The sequence below is a fragment of the Haliotis cracherodii genome, unplaced genomic scaffold (assembly GCF_022045235.1).
Source record: "Haliotis cracherodii isolate W230 unplaced genomic scaffold, xgHalCrac1.p SCAF_2, whole genome shotgun sequence".
In the NCBI taxonomy this organism is placed as follows: Eukaryota; Metazoa; Mollusca; class Gastropoda; order Lepetellida; family Haliotidae; genus Haliotis; species Haliotis cracherodii.
Window position 1 is genome coordinate 14,709,072 of NW_027266275.1, and position 17,369 is coordinate 14,726,440.

General features: G+C 41.8%; 1 protein-coding gene across 5 annotated transcripts in view; it reads left to right on the plus strand.

Annotated features, from left to right (window-relative positions):
• The window catches only part of LOC139469837 (sodium/calcium exchanger Calx-like), a 66,739-nt gene that overhangs the window by 20,692 nt on the left and 28,678 nt on the right, over nt 1–17,369 (plus strand). The gene's annotated exons all lie outside the window — the stretch shown is intronic.

Here is a 17,369-nt window from a genome sequence, read left to right on the forward strand (position 1 = left end):
CATTATAACGTTAACTATTACATTTTCAAAATGAGTGCCTGCTATCCTAACGTTCCCGTGTTGTTGTAGGTGAATAATTGACTTGCCTTTACAAGTGTTTGTAATACATGACACCGTAGGAGCCACTTTTTGCGAACACCTGGTATCATAACTATTTGATATATAGTTATTTATATACACATTCTCATAATATAGTCGGAATCGTACAATAGACTACGATTTTATTTCTTATGATTTTATTCCTTATGGTTACAGAAAGTGGTTTGTGGCTATTGTTACATTTAGACGCCATGACATTGAATGAAATACTGCTAAAAAACTGTTAAACCCAACTCACTCACTCACTCACTCACTCGCCGCAAGTTACCATGACGCCGTGATATGCTTGGAATGTCGAGGTACGTTAGAACCAGTTTGTACATGGTCAATATTTATACACTTTGTGTTAAGTACACAAGACTGGACATACAATATTACTCTCTTCACTTGCGACAACAAGTATACTTGACACGAACTGAGATAGCCATATTATATTTATAAAACTATTAACCGGTGTTCTACAGTCAAGTTTCATCACTGAAACACCCCGCCCTCTGAAACTATGTGTCCAATAGGTACCCTATGGACGTCACGGCAACAGGTTATACCTCTGTGTACAAACAGCCCTGACCTTATCGTGTCTCCACCCCATTAAATCTGCCATAACCCGAGGCTTATAATGGATAGGCCCAACCATGATAAATTAAACTCAGCAATTTGCTACTTTTTAATATGAGTCATCTGTTTGGCTGTATTGGTCCGGACATACACTGGAAACTAGTACGTACATCAAAACAAAATTAGGACAGACGACGCTGTGTTCTCGTGTGTTTATTATGTTGACACGATTCAGCCACAGAACAACATAATGATATCTGATGAAGCGTCAAGGAAATCGTGACCCATTTCTAGTTGTGCAGCCGAGGGGAACTGAATCATTCGTTGAAGTTCCCTGCGGGTATGTGGTATTGGTGTTGACGAAACTTTCAATTTCCCTGGTCAAATTTTATTCGACTGATTGTGTTATATGCTTCATCGCAAGTACATAAAAAACCGTTGACGCAGCGTTTTCATATTTTTACCTCGGAATACATCATTTAAACATAGAAATATACTTTTTTGTAGGATGCAGTTCCGAGTAGTTTCGAAGTAGTAAGAGCTGCAACACAGTGGAATAACATACTTGCAGAAGTATTTGTGGATGGTTTATATTTTGAAGGTGTTTATGGCTGTACACGAAGTAGGAAATGGAATTAGTGCGATTTAGCTGCAAGCACAGGGCGACGGATAGCCATGCTATACTGACTGTACTGATTACATCTTTTTTTAATGTAATCCGTGGCCCTGTGGCTGCAAGTGTGTTTCTTTACTAAGATGAACCAGTTAAGTTTTCATGAAAGTTTTACTTGGAGATGACGCCGTCGAAATGGGTAATCGTTGATAGCTAAACAATAAGGGGCGGTCGGGTAGCCTAGTGGTTAAAGCGTTCGCTCGTCACGCCGAAGACCCGGGTTCGATTCCCGACATGGGTACAATGTGTGAAGCCCATTTGTGGTGTCCCTCCGCCGTGATATTGCTGGAATATTGCTAAAAGCGGCGTAAAACCATACTCACTCACTCACTCACTAAACAACAATTTCACCAGCTATCTAGTTTTGCGAAGTATAGCAAATAACATTCGCCCTCATCGTGCAAAGAATATTCAAGAATATCCCCTAGCCTGTGATATATCAAAGAATATTATAATACTAATGTAGTGTGTCCATGTGTCACGTTCGTGTATCTAAGTGATTAACATGAAAATAGCCTTCCTTTGTAAATAAATCATATTTCCTAATGGAGCGAAAATCATGTATGTTGTATTAGCGTATTCACGTCCTCACAATCTACGAGCGGTAACAAGTAAACCATGAAAGGAAAGAATTAGTTATTTTTATCTCCCACGGCGCGGTTGAATGATTGACCACTCCAGTCGCTAAGGATAATAAGTGCATGTCTATTTTTATAATATATTTTCTTTCGTCAGTGTTCAGTGGTAACACGCCAAAGTCCGCCTTGACTGGAATATCCAAAGGCTAAATATACAAGAGATGTGTGTCAACTGAGGCGGTGCACATTTCGTGCATGTAAACTATATTTAAATTGTGCATAGGTAAGCAGTTTGTGTCAACATGTAAGACTCAGGTGAGATATTTTCGGGGGATAACGAGAGTTCCTTTGTTCGTGGGTGGACGTGGAGGCAGATTGTTGTTCCTGTTGAACTTCTTCGACGCCTACACGTATAGTGGGGACACGAGTGGGAAGTCGTCGAAAACGCCGCAATTCGTTGTGCAGAGGTGCGTCCCTTACACGTAAGAGGATAGTATGCTCCAATACCAGGATCGCCCTGACTATAAATCTTGGTTTGTCAGCGGCTTACCCGTGCTTGCAGGTTTCAGCAAAGTGGCGAACGTCGAAGATCATTCGTGACGAACTCGTGTTATTCCGGGACAAGCCGAATAGCAGTTACGGAAAGGGGCGAGTGGTGACGAATGCTCATATTCAACATACATGATATGCCATAACTGAAATACGGCTTTAAGCGTCGTTAAAAGAAACTCATTCACTCTGTCGAATCTATAGCAACGTACTATGTTGATGGCTTATTAATTGTCCATCAGAGAATTAATGATGTTAAGGCTGAAGACGAGTGATTGAATGAATGATGAATGTGTTGACAACACTGTCCGGAATATGCCAGCCATATAAACACAACCTGTAAATATTTCACTCTATACAAGGCAAACTAGTGACTGAAATCATGAGCAACGATCCAAGACATAGGGATACGATGACACACCACGAGCAAAGTCACATTAATGGACCCCCGATCCCCATTTTGTCGTGCCTTAGAACAAGCTCCTCACAGCGATAGTCCGTTCACGGAGCTCTCTACACCATCGCTGCCACCAGTCAAAGCTCCCCACTGTAATAGGTGGCGATGTTACCGAGAGTGTAACGAAGGTGTCACGTGCTGGGGGTGGGCTTTTTCTTGGAACAAAAATGACGTCAGGGAGCACATACAGATCCGGAACAACAGCTCTGGAAGTAGTATTGTGTAAATCATATACATGTTTATACCCATGAATGAGAATGAACGTAACCGCTTAGAATTGTATACCTATGTGAAGTACTCCGTCATTCATATGACATTACTGAACTGACGGTGTCACGCCACGAGAGTCTCAGTAAGTCTCGACGTCACATTGGAGCAGATACTGAGGTGCAACACTTGACCTTATCACTCACAATGTTAGTTTTATCAGGAAGATAACGGTTAGCGAGACAGCATTGTCAGTTCAATTCAATTCAATTCTTTATTAACTCAAACCACCGGCCGGTGGTATATGAGCAACATAATGACATATATATACACAAATACAATGTGATCAAATGGCAACAGTGGTTTACTTTAGTGCAGAAAGTAATATTTTTACAAAATTAGACAGCTTTTTAAGATTGTAAGTTCTCATATTTGACATCAAATGCTTAAAGGAAATAATGTTTGACCAGTTAAGATATTTATTATCAATTAATGTTTATCTTTGCTGGTCAAAATATTCACATCTAAAGTCGAATGCGCTGTAAAACACGTTCACTTGCGCCCAACCGACCCGTGAACATCCGGATTAGAATGGGTCTCCTGCAACACATGTTTGCCATAAAAGGACACTATGCTTGTCGAAAGTGTCCACTAACGGGATCGGGTGGTCAGGCTCGCTGACTTTGTTGATGCATGTCATCGTATCCGAATTGCACGGACCGATGCTGATGGTGTCAAATGGTTGCTTGTCTGGTCCAGACTCGATTATTTGAAGACCGCCGTCATATAGCTGGAATATTGCTGAGTGCCATGTTTACAAACACACAAAACAAATAGGTCCGCCCAGCCAACGCCTAGCGTTGAGCCACGGACTGTGGGCGATGTTGACAAGCGGTGATGTCCGACTCATACAGAATATGACATACGTTGTACCTCTTGGGTATACTCCCATCGGTCGTGAGTGCAGGAAGTGAAAATCACGTCCTTGTCAGCAATGTGGCAGCTGTATCTGTGAACAGGACTTTGTTACGCCCAGACCGCAGATTACGTCACAGATACCACACACGTGTCCATGATTCATAAACATAGACAATCTGACATTTCTTAATTTAAGACATTTATTATATGTAAGTGCAACTGACACAATCTTTTCCCAAGAATCAACGTAATTGTTGTTAAAGATGTAACAATTAATGAATTGTGTAAAATTATTTTCCACATAACTTTAATGTAGACAAGTAAAACACCGTTAATCCGCACGTTACCGTTCCCATGGGACTCGGTCGAGACAACACATGTCCGGATAATCGAACCATTGATATGGAGTAATGTCACTTTGTATTTTAAATCGCTCCTAACGGTAATCGTCCAGAATGATGCTATCTGGATTAAAGCGTTTCCGACTTAGAATGTGCTACTGTGTATGAATAACGGACCAAGACAGGCATACATGGTGTTTTTGTAAGTAGGACCTATCTCATTAAAGGGAGATTATAATCTCTCCCGAGGCAAAGAGGTTTTATTAAGTGATTGAAATCTTGCCATCGTGTTTCACGCTAAGTCTCATTGCCTGGTACTGATAGATTCTGACGGATGATGTGAATATATGATGTTATGGCCGTTAGAATGTTTATTCCCACACACCTTTAAAGTTTGAAGATATATTTTATTTTTGTTACTGATCTACACAGAGGAAAGAAGGATTATTTCTGTTTTCATTGGCAACAGTCACACGTTGGGTAAAGGTAGGGTGATGTCACGTAATGGCGCTATCGTCATACATACATACATACACCCACGCTTCGGTATCAGTTACTACAACAGGATAACAGCGTATTCACCGAGGCCTTATCTACGATAGACAACACCCAGGGAAAGTCTAGACTGGCTATGTTTAGGCGCAGAGCTAGGTGTGAAGTACATGACGGGTCGGGATGGTTGTACTGGAGACTTGTCAGGTATGCTGCTCGACCTGCCCACTGACCCGGGTGATAATGGAGGATTAACATTCACCAGCCACCTTCCCTAGGGCCTGTGTGCCTGTGGGTCCGACCACACCCTCACAATGTTGTCTCCTCGCCCACTCAGGTCATCGCGAGCCTGGGTTTCTCGTTAAATCTTGCACTTTAGGCTCGTCTGTTACTGATATTTCACGGCGATGTGTGTTTGAGCTGTAGCCAGTATTATCCCGGTAGTCTGTGATACAGCTGTAGTCAGCAATGTTACATATATGTCACGGTTGTCTGTGATACAGTTGTAATCACAATGTTACATATATGTCACGGATGTCTGTGATACAGTTGTAATGACAATATTACATATATGTCACGGTCGTCTGTGATACAGTTGTAATCACAATGTTACATTTATGTCACGGTAATCTGTGATCCAAGCTGTCAGCAATGTTACATTTATGTCACGGTCACGGTAAAACTGCAGTACAAGATTTGACAGCCATGTCACTCACGGTTGACAAAGTATGGTTGTGCAGCATGCATCAATACTACAGCTACATGTTCAAGTATATTGTTCGTAATGTATATGCCGTACAACAGAGACGGCACGGTCTGGGAAAATGACATCGGACCTGGATCAGGCAGTCCCTTGGGAGACAGTTAGCTCTCCAAGTTGTCACAATGCGCTGAATTGTTAGTCACGGCTAAGCCCATGTTTTGACTATAATTGAATACACATCTCACCAAGTTATATGTACTTGTACCAGTTGGTCAAAGCATGCACTTTTACAGTATCACCAACACTTTACCACCATTGTGACCATACACAATGCCCCTTTGGAAAATAGCTTAATACTCCACTTTTTGCGAACATCTGGTATATTGCTACTTCATAGCGATTCATAAACCCATACTTTAAATAAAGCCCGAGTCGTACTTTGAAAACTGCCTCCAGCAGAGATACAGGACCTATTCAGGAAAGAATCAAATGAAAAGAATACTAAATGGATGACATGACAAGTTTTTAAGGTGAATGTGCGGCCAATCCCAGTTAGTCCTGGTCTTTCGGGACATTATGAATGGACAGAACAGGTAACGACAGACATTTAGTGACAGCCGAGTGTGTTGAGTGCATCCTCCTTAGTGTCTTTGACAAACAGCTGATGAGGAGAATGCATTTGATGTTGAATCGTAAATTGAAATTCGCATGTTTACTGTGTCAATGTATTCACGTTGAAGTTAACCTACTTTATTTTCATATAAATATTTCAGTAGAAGTTGTTGTTTGGGGGTAACCTTGTGGTCAAAACATTGGCTTATCCCACCGAAGACAAGGGGTCGAGTCCCCATGCGGAAGAAAGTGTGAAGCTTGAAGAGCTGGACAATTACTAAAAGCGGCATAAAACCAAATCACCTCACTTACTCAGTTTGACAATTGATAATCCTAAAACTGCACTTTAAATGTCCAAAGCCATCTCATCATTGGATACACGTTAATGTGAATGACGATAATTGTTAAATTTCTACAAGACTTAAAGTGAGTGAGTATGGTTTTACGCCGTTTTTAAGCAATATTTTAGCAATATCACGGGGGCACCAGAAATGGGCTTCACACACTGTACCTATTTCGGGAATCGAACCCGGTCTTCGGCGTGACGAGCGAACGCTTTAACCATTAGCTACCCGACCGACCCCTACAAGACTTAAACACAATACACACAGTTATAACTGAAGTTAATTCATTTCATCTACAACATCGCTAAAAGTTATCGCTTTTTATTGTTTATCTATAGACAATGAATTTATTTCTTCTGTAAGACCATATATGCTTCATATCACGTTTTTCTTACATTAAACTGACACGCCGTGATAAAATTAAATATTGTTCAAAGCGGGGTTGAACCCAGCTCACTCAATCACGCGTCTACATTAAAGCTGACACGCCGTGATATAAATATAATACGGTCCAAAGTGACGTTAAACCTAACTCACTCAGTCTTCTCCGAGTGTGAGATTGTAAGTCAACCGAGGTGCACAAACACCTTCCATCCCGTTACACATCCTAACACAATAACCACGAAGGCCGTTGGATCATCAATAATTGATCTCAATAAAGTGACCACGTTTTTGCGAGACACTTAACCGCCAGCCAGACTCCACTACGTATCAAGTGGCTGTAACTGCTCAAAGACTGGACTCTAACATTGTAACATATACCCACTGGCTACCAGTATTACCAATTAAGAGAGCGTACACCTGCACTATTTGCACTATACGCGTAGTAACGCTACACACTGTTGATATTTTGTGTCACCCTCAAAGCAAACACCACAACGTTCCCAAGATAGCGTGTTGTCTAAAATGGAGGTCGTGACGTTCTTTCAAGCCTTATTAAAGCACGTATAAACATGATCAAAGTGCTTTCAATATCCCTGTTTTTGTGTTGCCTGACACGGCTATTTTTAACATTATCAGTGCGATGTGGCCATAAAAATAAACTATCGTATGAAAAATATGACACTTATTCATAATGCAAACGTATAAACAGCTATACCGTTAGGTTATGTATTTATCATCAGAGCACACAACTCTCCGTTAACGTTTGTATACATCTTGGAATTAAGGTGGTGATGAATTGGCGTTAGGGAAAGCTCTGTGACAGGGTGTAACTACCGCAAAGCGCTGCAGGGAAATTGTTGGCGAAAGTAATAAATACAGCCAAAATACATACACACTGTAGTCGTCAGCAAACGCCTTGATGATTCATACGTTTTTCGTGGTTCAAGGCCGTTGAGCTAAGTTAATATACTCCCAAGCTGAAGCACCTCTGTTCACATTTAAATGTTATCACCAAAGAGCTTTTGGAAACTAATGGCTGTCGCGATGATTGTGTTTTCTGTATAAATACTAAATATTAAATACAAGAAACTAGCTTTGCATGCATGAATGAATGTTGACTTACCAATATAGTGTTTATGATTGTAGGTCATAGGTATTCGTTTATCGAGTGTTCTTGCTGATAGATGGTGACGGTTTTCTGAGTGAGTGAGTGAGTATGGTTTTACGCCGCTTTTAGCAATATTCCAGCAATATCACGGCGGTGGACACCAGAAATAGGCTTCACACATTGTACCCATGTCGGGATTCGAACCCGGGTCTTTGGCGTGACGAGCGAACGCTTTAACCACTAGGCTACCCGACCGCCCCGACGGTTTTCTGAAGGCCTTTTGGGTGCCATAAAGATAGTGAGCGATGCCATTGATACAGGGCAACATTTCGTTCAGGGATATGCCACCGGAGGGCAGAGCATCCTTACAATTGTCGCGAACACCTGGTGTCATCACTGATTTTCAGTGATCCATTAATATATATTTCGCAGCTATTTTGCCTTTTCGCCCAATGGAATCTGTTTCGGCGGATAATCCAGACTGGTTATTCTCTGGCGTTGACGTTTTATTATAATTATATTGATTCACAAGCGTAGAAGTAATCAAAACAAATAATTATTGCTTTAATTGACTTGATAGATACATGTATGTGTAAGAACATGAGTGAGTGAGTGAGTGAGTATGGTTTTACGCCGCTTTTAGCAATATTCCAACAATATCACAGCGGGGGACACACCGGAATTGGGCTTCATACATTGTACCCATGTCGGGAATCGAACCCGGGTCTTCGGCGCGAGGAGCGAACGCTTTAACCACTAGGCTACACCACCGCCCCTGTAAGAATACGAGCATAACCGGGGTATTTCACCACCGCCCCTGTAAGAATACGAGCATAACCGGGGTATTTACGTTAAATGCCACATCCATTTTCTCACCATTAATATTTTTCTTTCTGCCTTTGCGCAGAAACATATTTAATTGTACATTCAGACTTTTGATATTAGTGACTCTGGTAAAAAGATTCAATGTATTGGTAACTAAGATTCAAAGAATCGCACGGCTCATTTCATGTCAACGCCTAATTCGTTGTCCTTTCAGAAAGACATGTCAGCTACGACAGCGTGAGAAACCTACACTATTATCACACATATTCAATAACCAGTTTCTCGAGTCATTGAATTTTTTTTTTTAGCTTTACGTCAGGAATAATTGAGGAAGACACTCTTGTCAGATCTGGTCATATTTGCATGTCGTAAACATGTGCTTCAATACGATACCTTTTTTACGTTCACGAAGAGACCGAATTCAAAAATCAATAGCCATGTTCGTATCTCACATTTAAGTTTAAGTGACGGCATCTACAATGCAGGTGGCACATACAAATGTATTCATATATACACAAGCCACAATAATACGAGGTCAACGAAAACTGCTTCCACGTGTCTACAGTGGACACGCGTGGCCAAGACGTCTGAGGCGTGCAATTCGCAGAGTTACGTCCCTTGAACGCTACAGAAACCTATGGTCGTGGGTTCGAATCCCGGTTCGTCCAGATTATGTTTCTAGGTTTGTCAGCACCATGCCCCTGCTCGTGGGTTTCATCGAAGTGTAAACGTCTGAGATCTGCATCACTTCGGGCTTTCCTCCCACATTAAGCTGACACGCCGTGATATTACTTGAATACTGTTCAAAGCAGCGTTTAACCAACTCACTCACTCACGCCACGTGTCTACCCTACTTAGCACCCTCATGTGAAGGCCATGTGGTACTTTTCAAAGACGGGGCGGTCGGGTAGCCTAGTGGTTAAAGCGTTCGCTCGTCACGCCGAAGACCCGGGTTCGATTCCCGACATGGGTACAATGTGTGAAGCCCATTCCTGGTGTCCCCCGGCGTGATATTGCTGGAATATTGCTAAAATCGGCGTAAAACCATACACACTCACACTCACTGTTCATAGACGAGTTTAACGCCATCGTCAGCAATATTTCTACAACGTCACGCCATGCAAAGAAAAATGTCTGGGTTCGATTCCACAAACGAGTGTCACATCAACCGACGCATGTTCTTGAAACTCCCTGCTGTGATAAATCGTCACCACCAGCGAAGGTGCAACAGAAAACGCTCACATACCACTGAACTCTACTGTAACTAAGGCGACCCATTGTGTTACACGCTCAGCTGCGACTTCAAGCAATCATATGCCCGTTATCTAGTTATGACAAGAAAATATCCGTTCTGTGAACCACGTTAAACTGGCAATTCTCCCGGATTTCTATCCCTCACCGTCAGGATCTTGGCATAAGTACCAGCCAGAAGACAAGGTCACGTCTTACTCTCTTGTGTATCTTCTCTGTCTGCTGTGTCAAATGGAGGTTAGGTGAGAACAGGTCGCATCCTCGGAGATGTATGTCGTCGTGCATTCGCCTACTCACTTGTCATTTCGGGACAAAGGTCTCGGATTACAGAAAGAGACGAGGGGGATGTGTTATAGACAATGAACAATCAACTGAAGCGAATCGTGACTTCCGGGTAAAGCCATTGTGTTTTTTTGTAACTTTAAAATACAAAATATACCTGACGGGATTGTTAAAAGCAACGATTATATTTATGAACTCAGTAAGTAAAGTATAACTTTTTTTCTATGTCAAGTACTGAGAATTGTAGATGAACTTGACAAGACGCCTGGATGCACCCTGTATTTGCGATCCTGATTATCAGGGTAGCTTATGATAAAAAGTTAAAGTTTATGAAATTATCCCTGGATAAAGGATCGGGGTGGCATTTACAGATTCACTAAATACAGTGAGACCTCTTTAACTCGAAGTTCTGTGAACAATCAAATTAAGTCGTATTACCCGTAGTTCGAGATAAGCAATGGATCGTTCAATATTAGACTATAAGGATATGGATTCTGGCGGGACCATAAAATTCATCGACTCAAACGGTATATCGAGGTAGCAGACTTAATGAGATGTTACTACTTTCCATTCGTGACTATTTTTTTAAATATTTTGCGTTGACGTTTAACATCCTTGCATACTTTGTACGTAAATGACGTGGGATTGTGAAGCATAGTTGTGTGGGTACATATAGGTCATCCCTGAGTCAGTCATGCAGGTCAAACTGCCCACACATTCCCGGCACGCCTACATTCTCCAGCAGGAAATATTATTACCTGTTTTTGTAATCTCGTCATACCAGTGCTACACTATGAGATGAAAGAGGGACCATATGTGTAGTGTTGGACATACTAGACTTACATGTATAATGCACCTTCGTGAATACGGTACCCCGGACGACCCAATGTCCGGACCATTTTAATGGGAGGATTAGTGCTTTGTAAACGTCTTGATTTGCTATCCGAAAATTCATTAATCTATACAATTGGAGTGAGTGAGTGAGTTGGTTTTAGGCTGTTCTAGAAAGATCCCACAATGGTGGACACAAGAAATGGGATTGACACATTCTACCCATTTAGGGAATCGAAACCGGATGTTCGGCGCGATGAGCGAAAGCTTTAACCACTAGGCTACCACAGCACGCTTCACAATTGGAAGGGATCGATAGACTCGATAAACAAATTTTTCGCTTGTTCGTTTTACTTCCATTTCAAAGAATCTTCAAAGTCACATGAAACATCTAAAATTAGCCTACACGAGTTGAATTGTACGTTGCTTCATATTGCACTTTAAGAAATGGCCTCGAAGAATGAGTTCAACCAGAAGTTTATCTATATGGATTTGAAATATAAAATATCGAGTCAAGATGATGAAAGTGGGCAGTATAAAGGAAAGTGTTTAGCTCCAGACACAGTTGTAACATGACTATAAGTGACACCTGTTCCTTGTAATAATGGCCACCATACATAACATATTTCATATCCACGCCGATGCAGTCAATCTTTATGTTGTACTGAATAAAGTGGCATAAAACTGGTTTATTCCCTCGACAACCAACCAGCGATTGTATCCCATCTATCAAACCTTGTGCGGTGGGTACTTCAGCTATTTAAATAAGCCATAAGAGAGCCCCAGATAGTTGCAGATTCAGCACGACCTACTTTAGGTTATTCCAATAGCTAGTAAAGGAGTTAATGCATTCGTTGTATACTCACGACGAATGGTGCCCGGATCTCTCTGAATCCGCCTGTAGTTAGATGTCTTGCCTTATCACTGCATGTCGAGTAAAGGGCATGATGTGACTAAATACGTTGTCTGTACTTAATGTGGTCCTGTGCAAATGAAACTGACCATATGCATAGCGACTAACAACAGCCCCTATTTAGTTGCCTCGGTGTTCTTTCCCTACTCAACGCTATATCTGTACTTTGTAACAGTAAAAGTATGATAATCCTCACCCTCAGGTTACACGAAGCGATCGATAGAGGTGACGCATAATGTCTACCGTTTATTACTTTGTGCACGCACGCATTTAGTGCTTCACATTAAAGTGTGTTTATTGAAACCATAATGTTTTTATTTGTTTACTTTGCTCAATCCCTCAGCGGATGGGAACTTTTTGGCTTAAAGCAACAAAATAGTTTGCTGCTGGCAACATAGTTGCTCATTGTTGCTACTGCTGTTTATAGAATCGCAAATTGCTCATTCTAACTCCTAATCTGTTCATATGGTAATAATCGCGTACGGCATCCCCCAAGTCCCTCCACAGCTATGACCACACCATACTCTTTTCTTATGTTAAGGCAGGCTCCAGTTGGTTGGTTGGTTGGTTTGTTCTTTAACGCCGGACTCAGCAATATTCAAGCTATATGACGGCGGTCTGTAAATAATTGAGTCTGGACCAGACTATGCAGTGAATTATATCATGAGCATCGATCCACGCAATTGGGATCAATGACATGCATCAACCAAGTCAGCGAGCCTGACCACCCGATCCCGTTGGCCGCCTCTTACGACAAGCATAGTCGCTTTTAACAGCAATCATTGGTTGCTGAAGTAGTATTGGATGTTTCAATGACAAACAACTGAGACAACGAAATGGGTAATTATATTAGCATCTTACTGAACCAAACATTATTCATGAGGGCTCTGGTTGGCCGGTATTCTAAAACACCACTTACCATCCTCGGGCCTTCTGTGCGACACCGGTGCTCCTGGGGTTAACAAAGTAATAACCGCTTCGAATTCCGACCCTTATTTATATCCTCAAAAACTGTTTGAAAAAGGATTAACCCCAACTTTCTCTTTCCCCAATATTAATGATTCTGTGTCATTTAAGTGTAATGTTCCAGAAGTGATATATATACTTCCTGAAAATATGAAACGTCAGCGCAAGAGAATACCCAGTTTCGATAATCCGCCGAAACAGATTCCTCTTGGCGTAAAAAATAAAACAGCGGTGAAAAATATATAAATAAATCATTGACAGTCAAACTATGACACCAGGTGTTCACGAAGTCACTAGGGTAACAAAAGAGACACACGTGGGGTAACTATACGAAACTACGACAATGGCAATATCATTATAACTATTCATTTACGTGAAGACACACGTACAAACGCCATGGAATCTAGTAATTCTACAATTTGAAAACGAGTCTTGCACACACAATTAAGTACCCCATTCTACACACACAAAGACGCTGTGCTCTTGCGTGCAGGGTAGTCGTGTCACTCACTAATGATGTCAACCTGGGGTATTTGGTTTCAATGACTGGTCCCCAGGTGGACGTGTCTTGTGACAATACAAGATGAATAGGGGGCGCAAGGGGATCACTCATTACTTTGAAGTGGGTCATGGGTGGGCGAGGGAGACATTCCAAGGAGAGAAGTTAATACATTGCCCAGCAGGACATGTATATATCATGTCAATTTCAACATGTGTACTCCACCTTTCCCTGGCTTAAGGCAATGTACCGTACATGATAATAAAATGTATAATTTCACTTCTTATACATCATTTAGGTTAAGAGAGGCGGAAACTAACTTAAACTTTCTCCATATCAGGTGAGCTGTAGAGGTAGGTGAGGTGAGGGGAAATGGGATTTAACGTCGCGTTGAAGATTATTGCACTTATATAGCGACGTGCATGTACGTGTGTGTGTGTTTGTGTGGCTGCTTGTACTAGTCCGGACTGATGCTGATTTATAGTGCTAGCACACTGAGATCTCATGCCACAGCTTAACATGAATACCCCACTCAGACACAGTATACTGACTCCCAGCCGACCAGTCCATCTGGCCCTATAATGTAGAGCGCCAGGCAAAGTAACAACAAGTACCATCTTTTTACGTCGTTTGGTATGACGCGGTCGGGGATTGAACCACCAACCTTCCGCACTCCAGACAGACGCTTTATCCACTAGACCCACTCAGACACTGTATACTGACTCCGAGCCGACCACTCGAGCTCCTTGTTTTAGCCCTAAATGCCGAGCGCCAGACAGGGTAACAACAAGTACCATCGTTTAACTTCTTTTGGTATGACGCGGCCGGGGATCGAACCCCGGTCTTCCGCTCTCTGGGCGGACGCTCTACCTCTACAGTAGAGGTAGAGATTATAGACGTTATCATGAAAGAATTGTTTAGGTATAAGTTATGTTTTTTTTAGAATTATAGAAAATATAAATCATATCTATGAAAATGCAGGCTTGAAACATTTCGCTAAATTGTCCAATTTTGATTTCAACATTCCTTGCACAGCGACCGAGTTTTATGTTCAAGACTGATGCTTACACTAGATGTGTTTATGGGGACACGGAGGACCCGTTCGTCCTATTCGACGTCATTTTCTGTGAAGAGTAGTGTCCCTTAATCGTGCACGGATGCTATGATCGATGGTGATATAACTGAAATACTGTTCATAGTGCCGCTAAACCCAAAAAACTTAGAAGTATTTAGAAATAGCACCAGGTTCAATTCAGTCGTTTCACAACGTTTTTGTCGCTTGTATTCACAAAAGTGAGCGAGTGCGGTTTTACGCCGCTTATCACTATTCAATACCACGTCGGCGGAAACCTGAAATGGACTTCCCATTTGGGGAAACTAACCCAGACCTTCGACATGACGAGGGAGCGATTTAAACACTACGCCGTCATTATATTGGTGTGTGTCACAATACACGATCGAGCTACCAGGAAGTTGTTTAGGTCGCTGCCAAACACTGCTATGACGATAACCTAACGTGCTTCTGACGTCAAATCTGCATTGAAATATACATGCCAAGACCTTTTTTATCTCAACATTTATGAGAACAATTCGCCCACGTGTTGCCATTAGGTCGCATATGTGAATGTTGACTCTACGTCATGCGCTCTAGTTCTATGACTACACCAGGAAGATTTAAAAAACTACGTAGGCTAGTTATTTCGTACGGAAGCACTGTAGGGCCACGGTGAATTTCTTTTTGTCTAAGTATCTCCTACGAAGGACTTATTATCTCCTACGTAGGACTTAGTGCCTCCTACGTAGGACTTAGTATGGACTAGAATAACTATTTCGGAGATATCTAGGAGATTCTAAGTCCTACGTAGGAGATGTGAAGTCCTACGTAGGAGATAATAAGTCCTACGTAGGAGATAATAAGTCCTTCGTAGGAGATAATAAGTCCTATGTAAGAGATAGTAAGTCCTACGTAAGAGATTGTTAGTCCTACGTAGGAGATAGTAAGTCCTACGTAGGAGATAATAAGTCATACGTAGGAGATAATAAGTCCTACGTAGGAGATAACAAGTCCTACTTAGGAGATAATAAGTCCTACGCAGGAGATACTTAGCCAAAAAAAAATTCACCGTGGCCCTACTACGCTTCCGTAATTTCGTAATGTTCCCATAGAATAGAAATGTATTTTTGATAAAATCCCCGTTCGTGTACTTCCTGCTCTTATGTATCGCAATTGCTATTGATGTTATAAATGACAAGAACATCTGTCACTCACAGGTCATTTCGATCATACATGTACATGGCAAACTATAAGACGAAGGCAATTATTTACATGTGCGGAGCAGGGGAATTTATGATCGTCGAGACACCGACGAATGCCTACCTTGTACCAGCGGAGTCCAAATTTGCTAATTTACAGTCAAATTGACCCGTGAGCTATCCAGGTGTTTCAGAAGCTATAATGAGGTGTTACCCAGTACATGGTGACGTATTAAGTATCTGAGCTTGCCATACACTCATGTATCTACCGCTGGGGGAATTTAGTTTCACGCCGCTGAAGGTACTTCAGTCACGGCGTGTCAGCTTGATGTGAGAGGACAGCTCGAAATGTTTCTTTGTTTATGGGTTGGTTTAGTTTTTTAATGCCACACTCAGCACTATTCTAGCTGTATAACGGCTGTCTGTAAATAATCGAGTCTGGACCAGACAATCCAGTGGTTGACATTATGAGCATCGATCTCGCGATTGGGATACGATGACATGCATCAGCCAAGTCGGCGACTCTAATAACCCGATCCCGTTAGTCGCTTCTTCCGAGACATGGGAATCTGAAGACCTATTCTACCCCGGATCTTGTAACCTGAAGTGTTGCAGGTCATAGAGGTTTCCCACTTTGGTGAAACCCAAGAGCACGGTACTTGTGCCGACAAACCAAAAAACATACTCAAACCGAACTGGGATATCAGCCTATTATCATACGTTTTTGGCACTTCTTAAAGAAATAATTCTGCATAGCTAAGCTTGGCGACGTAGGATAACGTATTATGCTAGCACTTGGACGAGAGAAATTTGAATTACTCACAGACTATAATTACATTTCGGATTTAATAACCCATACAGTACATATAACAAATATGTGTTGTTATTCATACCAAATATGGTGTTAATTATCATCAAATAGTTTGTGCGCTAGGAATAGCATACAACTCACATGAGGAAGTTTGTATTGTTGTATATACGCATATACACCCCGGAAAATACTGGTTGTTATGTCGTCACATATTCTGACGACAAAGCAGAAAGATGGGTTAAAGCATTACGCAACTGCCACAGTCCGATTACGACATCGCAGAATAAGCATAGTGCTGTTATGTGGCATTTAAGACCTCGCAATGTAAACACTTGTTCTTGGACCTTCATACATAGACTGACGTACACACGTTTGGTAGCTTGACTCCTGAGAGTTTCTGGGGCTTCGATCCTGCCGCACACTGAAGCACATGTGTCATTATTCGGCAAGGCAAGTGACTTTATTCGAAACGTGTTACTGTTCTACCAGCAGTGAATAGGTACCCGGTAGGATGAGATGGCAATGTGACTGTTAACCTCTAGCGACTCACAGGCATCTTGGGTTGTATACTCCCCAGGGAGCGGAGAATGAAAGCCGCGTGCACAGTGATCCATTGACCGGGGTAGTAACATAGCGCTTCGAGATTGCTTTGCGGTGTGGAGTTGGCACTTAACAAATATGCACATTATTAGTCAACGTTTGGTAACCGTATTCT